The sequence below is a fragment of the Sinocyclocheilus grahami genome, unplaced genomic scaffold, assembly GCF_001515645.1.
Source record: "Sinocyclocheilus grahami isolate Dianchi unplaced genomic scaffold, SAMN03320097.WGS_v1.1 scaffold1525.1, whole genome shotgun sequence".
NCBI lineage: Eukaryota > Metazoa > Chordata > Actinopteri > Cypriniformes > Cyprinidae > Sinocyclocheilus > Sinocyclocheilus grahami.
In genome coordinates, this window is record NW_015506704.1 from 312,497 (window position 1) to 319,562 (window position 7,066).

Consider the following 7,066-nt stretch of genomic DNA (forward strand, 5'->3'; position numbering starts at 1 on the left):
ACTTCACAGATGAATCACTATAAACACAAAACAAATCACTGTAGTTTTAAAATGAATCATAGTTCAGAAATGAATCAATACAGTCCTAAAACGAATCATTATAGATCAGAAACAAATCACTGCAGTTCTCAAATCAACCATTAGATCAAAAATGAATCACTGCAGTTCAGAAATGATTCACTATAGATACAAAACAAATCACTGTAGTTCTAAAATGACTCACTGCAGTCCTAATATGAATTATTATAGATAAAAAAGGAATCACTGTAGCTCTAAAATGAATCATTATATAAAAAATGAATCACTGCTGTTCCAAAATGAATCACTTCACAGATGAATCACTATAGATACAAAACAAATGACTGTAGTTCTAAAATGAATCATAGTTCAGAAATGAATCAATACAGTCCTAAAACGAATCATTATAGATCAGAAACAAATCACTGCAGTTCAGACATGTCTAAAAAGTCACTGCACATCACTGTCAATGTGTTTTTTTATTAGCATAATAAAAACTTTAGTCATAAAGTGACCGTTCACTGAGACCCAGCAGCCTCAAACACAGCTTAAAGGGCCAGCGCCGGGAAAGACTCATCTCCTCTACAGTTTAACACGGTTTTACTCATACAGTACCACGCTACATGTAACGTTACAGCACTACGGTAAGACGTTACCATGATAGTATCTTTGACTCGTTATAAAACCACGAGATGTTGGTTAATGTTATTTCACACAGCGACGGGATAAGTGTGTTTCTGAACGAACTAAAGCACATAAAGTGATCTGTTGAGATAACTGAAGCGGCAGTTTGAAAGGCACAGTGATGAAGCTGGTATGTGTTTGCAGTACACAAGCCACGGTTAAGACCGCTGACTCTACTGTGATGTGTCTCTCTCTCTCTCTCTCTCTCTCTCTCTCTCCCTCTCTCTCTCTCTCTCGCGCCACCGTCACCAAGGCAACACACCACGCGGGCTCCCAGCTGTGTTGCCTGTCTGAAAAGTTGATAAATCTAAATTGTGACCCTGGAGCACAAAACCAGTCTCAAGGGTACATTTTGTGAAATTGAGATGTGTGCATCATCTGAAAGCTGAATAAATTATCTTTCCATTGATGTATGGTTTGTTAGGATCGGACAATATTTGAAAATCTGGAATCTGAGGGTGCAAAAAAATCTAAATATTGAGAAAATCATCTTTAAAGTTGTCCGAATGCATATGATCAAAGATTAAGGTAGAAAATGTACTAAATATCTTCATGCAACATGATCTTTACTTAAAGCTGCAATGCGAAACGTTGAGTAGGGCTGTGACGATAACCGCGTTCGAAGGGAGCATAATTAGCTTTTTGGGTTAAAAGAATTTCTTAATTAACAGTTTGAGAATAAAGCATAACAATAATAATAATTTGCACGGTTTGATGTGATATGAGCTCATTTAGATGAAGTCCACGGATTCCCTATCAGATCTTTTTATTCCCCTCGTCTGAAGAAATATCTGCGTCCACACGAAACCGACACGGAACGATGTAGTACACCTGCCAGACCAGCATGTGGCGCTGTCATTCTGCCTCAGAGATGCACTAAAAACCGAGAAGAGGACCTGGACTGTGCGCATAAACCTTGCGCGCGGTATACTGTCTCTGACCGCTTCACATCTGATGACACAAGAACACTGGAAATATTCTGAACACTGCAAAATCTGTTGCTCTTCCTCTGTATTTTCCTATATATGTACAGTTGACAAGTTGAGTCTTGTTTTCTGAGAAATGAATAAAAAAAGAAGTGAGTTTATGATTAAAAAAAACAGAGCAAGTATCTGTCAACGGGGAATGAAAAATAAAGTCAATTTAAAAGCAAAACAAGATTATTTTTCTCAGCCCACTGACATAGAGTCAGGTCCATATACTGTATATTTGGACACTGGCACAATTTTTATTATTTTAGCTGTTGACCAAAACACATTCAAGTTAGAGTTATATCATGAATATGCGCTTAAAGTGCACTCTGAGCTTTAATTTGAGGGATTCTCATCATAAATGGAATTACAGCTCTTTAATATGTACCTCCACACTTTTTCAAGGGACCATAAGTAATTGAACAGTTGACTCAAAAGCGGTTTCGTGGACAGATGTGGGCTATTTCTTCGTTATTCCCTTCATAAACCCAGTCTCTGCTGATGTCCATGAGCTCCAGACGTAAGGTAGCCACTGCCTGCAAATGATTCTCAAAATATAAAAAATGAACATTTTATTTATGATCATATTTATTTGTCCAATTACATTTGAGCCTCTGAAAATGGGGGGACTGTGTATAAAAATGGTTGTAATTCCTAAGCATTTTATGTTATATTTTTGTTCAACCCCTTGAATTAAAGCTTAAAGTCTGCACTTCAATTTCATCTTGATTGTTATATTTTAATTCTATTCTGGTGGAACACAGAGCCAAAATTATGAAAATTGTGTCAGTGTCCATATATATATATATATATATGGACCTGACTGTATTTGTTCTTGTTTGAAACATGAAGGCTCAGAAAGAAACAGAGAGAGACCGAGACACGTGGAGACACTGAACTTCTGCTCCAGCCAATCACGGAGCAGCATTCCACAGGCACAGGAAGTGCAGAGGACGGGGAGGGTCTGAATACAGGAAGTGAGCTGCAGTCCTGTGCCGTCTCCTCCTCTCTAATGGCTTTTCAATCTGTTCTCCGTCTCTACAGTGAAGACGGATGAAGACATTTTGTTAGTAACCAGAAGTGAGTCGACTGACCAGAACTGATCGTGAGAGGAGCGAGTCAAGCCTGATTCAGATTCAGAGTCTGACCAGAGAAATCATGCTAGAAATGAGCTGAAAAAGTGCTCACAGGATCATCCCAGATCAGGATGAGTTTGTTTCTTCATCAGGTTTGGAGAAATGTAGCACTGCATCAGTGTCTCAGCAATGGATGCTCTGCAGTGAATGGGTGCCGTCAGAATGAGAGTCCAAACAGCTGATAAAAACATCACAATAATCCACAGCACTCCAGTCCATCAGTTAACATCTGGAGAAGACAAAAGCTGAAACACATCCAGCATTAAGACGCTTTTAACTCAAATACATTGAGTCAATAATCCATAATAACTCTTCCTCCAGTGAAAAAGTGCATCTGCTGTTGTCTCTCACATCAAAATCCAGCCACATATGTGTTTAGAGCTGTTTAAACGCTGCTTGATCTGTGCAGATTTCTCTCCTGATTCACACCAGAACACTTTTTCACATTTTTTTAATTTTTGGCTGAACTATTCCTTTAGTTTAAATGCTTTTATGTCAATCATCATCAGTTATTAAACTCCTTCAGATGTGGTTTGAGTAAAACGCAAATGAGAGTCAGTAAACACTGCAGATGAGAGATGATTTGTTCATATGGTTTCACATGCTATGATCTGTGATAGAGTCCCTGCACAAACAGAATCACAATCACAGAAACTACACACGTCCCGTCAAACACTGACCCGACAGAAAACACAGCATCTGATGCGTCTCGCTGGGAAACATCCTCAATCTGTTCAATCAACACGACAAACTCAATCTATACAATCAGCGGCTTTATTTGCTAAAAGGGAATGTTGCCAATTCATTTTCTCATCTTCACACAGCTCATGATGAACAATCAACAACACCATAGAAGTATTTAACCTTATGCTACTGTATCATTTTTCTAAAGCCTCCGCTGTTAAACCTGTTTCATCTCCTCGTGTCTTCTGTCTCTGATTGAGAGTTTAGAGTGTTTTATTCAGTAAAAGCTCTTCTAGTGTAGTTATAGAAACACTTCTCGTGTCAGATCTTGACTGGTTTTGATCAAGTAAAGGTCAGAATAACTGCAGTAATATCTCCAGATGAACACTTACTGCACTGAAGCAGCTCAGCTTTACTTGATTCTCCATCAATCATGTTTTAGAGTCTCAAATCTGATCCTCAGGATCTTTTGAGGAGCGTTTGTTTCCAGCAGCTTTACTTTCACTGTTCCTCAGCGGAGGAATGATCTTCACAAGCCTCCAGAACATCTCACATCGTTATTTCTTCAGCTCTCAATCACTGCATTATATGTTTGGAGCATTTCACTCTCATCTTACTGAGATACATTACTGGAGATATAGAGACGACTGATACACACACACACACACACACACACACGCTCTCACACACACACACACACAGGTTTACATTTGTGAAAAGTGGGGACTCTCCATAGGTGTAATGGTTTTTATACTGTACAGACCGTATATTCTATTGCCCTACACCAACCCTACCCCTAAACCTACCCCTCACAGGAGACTTTCTGCTATTTCAGATTTTCAATACACTCTATACACAATACACAATACATTCTGTGTGATTTATAAGCGTTTTGAAAAGTGGGGACATGGGGTAATGTCCTGAAAAGTCACCTTCTCCTTGTAATACCTGTCATACCTTTGTCATTATACACATGTATGTCCTCATTTGTCACAAAAACACTCTCACACACACACACAATCTGGACATTAAGACATATCTTCAGTTTTCAGTTTAAAAGATTTTTGACAGACTTTAAACTTATACATTTCCATATTCTGGCACATTTAGCTTAATGTGTAGCTTACAGCTGATTATATCCTGTTCTGAGTGTGTTTGATGAAACTGATTGAGCTCATGATGGTCAGACGCTCCGCTGCTTCTTCTGCAGGCGGGTTCTGGTGGGTTCTGTGAGGACCAGCGGCTCCGGAGTGACCGTGGCCAGGTATTTCTGACCCAGAAGCTCCACGTCCAGCTTCTGACCCGCGTGAGTCAGGTGCAGGGGCAGGTAAGAGAAGGCCAGGCTCTGCTGTGTGCTGTAGCTGTACGATCCTGACGTCGTGTTCCCCACCACCTCCAGACAACACACGGTTTTACAGAACAATACAAATATATATATTTTAGAAATTATTACAAAAAAAATTTTTTTTAAATAGTAATCATAAAAACAGTTCATAAATTAAAAATGAAGAAAATAAATTTGTTCAAATGAAATTACATGAGAAAAGTAATATGAGTGACACACTAAATTAAAGGAAAAGAGGTGATCATATATGTGACCCTGGAGCACAAAACCAGTCATGAGGGTCAATTTTGTGAAATTGTGATTTATGCATCAGCTGAAAGCTGAATAAACAAGCTTAACATTGATGTATGGTTTGTTAGGATAGAACAATATTTGAAAATCTGGAATCTGAGGGTGCAAAAAAATCTAAATATTGAGAAAATCATCTTTAAAGTTGTTCAAAAGAAGTTCTTAGCAATGCATATTACTAATCAAACATTAAGTTTTGATATATTAATGGTAGGAAATGTACAAAATATCTTCATGAAAAAAATATTTTTTTTCCACGTGATTGGCTGCCGCTTCACGCTGTGAATGCAAATTACAAATGACCATTTTGTTTCTTTTCTGTGATCAAACCGTTTTCTTAAATGATCGATTTGAAGCGCAGCGGAGTGCAGTAAAGTATAACACAACACAAGTATACCTTGTGTTTGCTGCCGGTGGGAAAGCATGGCTGGTCGTAAGGATAAAGAGAAAGACTCTGGACAGTACATCACACATGAACAGGTGCTTTGGTGAATTGACGGAGCAGCAGAAAGCCTTCTATAAAGAACTGTTGCAACAACAAGAAAGCAGCTCTAAGGTTTGTATATGTACACCTTTATGGAAACAGAAAGGACGCTATTTGGAAAAAGCTGCAGGAGTTGAAAGTTAGCCTCCAATTTACACAAAAGGAGGTGGACGATTTAAAAGCGTCAAGTGTAAGTTTGTCGTCTAATTGTAAATCAAATGAAGATGACATACATAAACTGGTGGAATCGATGTTGGTGATAGATGGGAAAACGATGGATGGAATTCCTGAAGCTGAGGACGAAAAGGGTTCAGACTTTTTAAGAATAAATTGGATTTGGACCCACTCAACATCAGTATACAGAAAGTTCAACGAGTTGGAAAAGCTCTTAGAGTACAGGATGAAATCTGGAGTCGGCCTCGCCCAACAATGGTGCCGTTTTTAAGAATCAAGGATTGTAGAGCGTGCTGGATTGATAGCGAACTAAAGGACTATATGGCTCAGAGAGACGAGGCTTTCAGAACAGCAAAAAAAACTGGTAGTGTAACGGAGAGATAGATATATTGTAAATTGAGAAATTATGTCACAGGTCTTAATAAAAAGAAAAAGAAACAATATTATAAAAACAACCAGGGATAGATAATATAGATGATAATCTGATCCGATTAGCTATAGATTATGTCTGGTCCAATACGTCATACTTTTAATATGAGTCTTAAGCAATCAGTATTTCCAGAGGCCTGGAAGGAAGCTAAAATCATGCCTTTGACTAAAGATAGAAAAATACAATTTAGTGGCTCTAATAGCAGCCCGGTGAGTGTGTTACCAGTGTTAAGTAAGAGAGAAGGCAATATATGATCAAATACAGGATTATGTGTCACAGAATAATCTGATATCAAACTATCAGCATGCTTTTAGAAAAGGACACTCCACATGTACAGCTTTAGCACAAATGATTGGTATCGAGGGTTGGATAAAAAAAAAAGGATATGTGGAGCAGTCTTATTAGATCTTACAGCTGCATTTGACCTTATTGATCATAAGCTTCTTTTGGAAAAATTGGAGAGTTATAGATTTAGACCATCAGTAATTGCTTGGATGGAAAGTTATTTGGATAACAGATCACAGAGAGTTTTTCTTAACGGAAGTTACTCAGACAGAAGGGGAACTGAATGTGGAGTTCCACAAGGGAGCGGTTTAGGACCACTTTTGTATTCCATTTTCACAAATGATTTATATCTGGTATTAAGAAGTGCTAAATTAACAATGTATGCAGACGATACAACAGTTCATGCATCTGCACAAACGTCGGTTGAATTGATGGCTATTTTGAATGAAGAGTATAGAAAAGTGGATTTTAGAAAACAGGTTGATACTAAATAGTCTACATCTAAAACAAAGAGTATAATATTTGGGTCTAATTATTCTCTACGGTCCAAACCAGAGCTGATTATGT

The 7,066-nt window shown here is 38.1% G+C and overlaps 1 pseudogene; it reads right to left on the minus strand.

Annotated features, from left to right (window-relative positions):
- Positions 1–1,669: 1,669 nt before the first annotated feature.
- Positions 1,670–7,066, minus strand: part of LOC107570954 (dimethylglycine dehydrogenase, mitochondrial-like) — a 39,368-nt pseudogene continuing 33,971 nt past the window's right edge.